This window comes from Lemur catta, chromosome 16 (assembly GCF_020740605.2).
Source record: "Lemur catta isolate mLemCat1 chromosome 16, mLemCat1.pri, whole genome shotgun sequence".
Classification (NCBI taxonomy): Eukaryota; Metazoa; Chordata; class Mammalia; order Primates; family Lemuridae; genus Lemur; species Lemur catta.
In genome coordinates this window covers 11,251,275-11,253,439 of record NC_059143.1, presented here as the reverse complement: position 1 = coordinate 11,253,439, position 2,165 = coordinate 11,251,275, and the positions used below count along the sequence as shown (strand labels likewise).

Below are 2,165 nucleotides of genomic sequence, written 5' to 3'. Positions count from 1 at the left end.
GTAGTTGGAGAGCATCTGGAGCTGACTTGAAGGATGAATGACCTCAGAGAGCCCCTCACCCTTTAGCTGGAGGAGGAAGGAGGAGGTGATGATTCCTGAGCAGTTGCAGAAGTGCAGGAAGAGGCCTGCAGGTGGGGCATGGAGGACACGGTGCACCCACTTTGAGACCAAAGGCCGTGGTAAGGCCGCAGGTATCATCAACTGCGGGTTGTACAGAGGACCCGAAGGCCAGGCAGGTGCAGCTACCTCTCAGCAGATGCCAATGATCAGGAGGGATGAGCCGCAGCTCAGGGGCCAGCAGGTGCAGGCTTTGGGGACACAACCCCACCCAGGATGCTTGGTAAACCTCCCAGCCTGATAAAAGAATACTCAGTTTGACCAAATATTTCTCTAAAAGAGAGAACTATACACAGAGTGACTATTACCTTCATGGCAGCAGTATTCTGGATTCTCTGTTGTACTGGAATTGGGGTCTCAAAAGCTAAGTTTAATTTAGTTGTACAAATTAATAAAACGTTATGTTCCTGCACATACGATTTGCGACTGTCAATTTTCAACCAGCTATACCTGCATTGAAAAAATGTTTGGTGTATAAAAGCAACATGCAGTGCCTGCTGTTATTTTTAACAGCTAGTCAGTGCCAATGTTCCAGGCATTGTACTGAACACAGAATAGACAGAATTCCCTGTTCATTTGGCTTACGGGCAAAATGAGAAGAACACAGCAAACAAAGAGGCAGTGTCGTGGGGGAAAGGGATATATGCATGATTAGGAATGTGACATCCTTAGGAAGTATAAATCAACAATCTCATGATGTATGTATCACTTAAAGGTAATTGCTGTAAGGGACCAAAACTGCACTCACAAGTCATTAATTAAAATCTTGAAAATCATGTGTAACTATAGAATTTTACTCTTAACTCTGGCTGGCTGTCATTCAGGACCCTGCACAGCACTCATGAAAAATTACTGATTTCTGGCCCTCCTTCCTGAAAACCTGGGGTTTGTCTTGGCCGTGAGTATTTTCAAAATGCTCCCTTGGTGATTCTGATGTGAAGCTTAGGTTAGTAGCCACTGCTCAGGCAGCCATATGGGTTTTTTATAGACTCTCTATTTATATGTGCTTATACATTTATTTGGTAGTCTTAAGAGGAGAGAAATTATTCTGGCTAACTCACAAGTATAACTCAGTGAGAAAACATTTTTAAACATAAGATTAGCATGTAACATCCAATTTTGCATTAATTAAAACATACTTGTACTAAACTATGTGAAAAGTAATAAACCTACAAAAATGTGTTTGAAGTATCATACGAGAGGTAGCATACACCTAAAATTTAGAATAAGAAATGTTGTTCTGAGGCAAAGACTTGCATATTTCTGTTTTTTTAATGCTTAAACTACAGTAATAGGAAGCCTCATTTGTCTTGTTTTTCAAGGTTCTGGTGGCAAGGTATAGTTTGTGTTTAGGAAACCCTAGCCTGAGTTGCTGAAATCAGTAGAAACAAAGCATACTATATAAAAATATGATGGTGAAATTTAGGAGCACATGTTAGAAATGAAATTTTCTTTACATTAGAAAATCTACACTTGATCTTAGCCAAAAGGCCAAGAAGTGATACATTAGAAAATCTAACAGTGATAATTTTAAAATTAAAACTTACCTGAGTATTTATTGCTAGGACAGCCTTTGAGATAGGAGGCAAAGGGTGGTAAAAGTAGTTTCTGTCTTAAACAGTTGAAACCAATTGTTAAAAATCTTTCATAAGTGAGATTTTTAACCATAAACAAGAAAGATTCCTGAGAGTCATGGCCTACAGGTTTTTAGCACCTAAATTTCTTATTCAAGACCCAAGATCACATAAACCAAGTGATGGGATAGAAGTTAAGGTTTCAGTCCTTGACAATTAATAAAGTTAACCTGCACTTTTGTACCACATTAATACCATTGGTTATATTAATATTATGAACTGACCATTGATTAAACATTAACTGCAACTTGTAATAATATTTTCAGGCTGTGTTCTAAAAGGCACCAACTGTCTAGTGATCTCAGGGGGACTAAAGTTTTTCCATCCTTTTAGTGGACTCCAGAACAATTAAAGCTAAAAATGGCTTCTTGGAATAAGGGCAGAAATGGTGATTAGGAATCATTGCCATCTGCT

The 2,165-nt window shown here is 38.8% G+C and overlaps 1 pseudogene; it reads right to left on the bottom strand.

Annotated features, from left to right (window-relative positions):
• Positions 1-1,455: 1,455 nt before the first annotated feature.
• LOC123622005 lies at positions 1,456-1,620 on the bottom strand (annotated as a pseudogene).
• Positions 1,621-2,165: the final 545 nt, after the last annotated feature.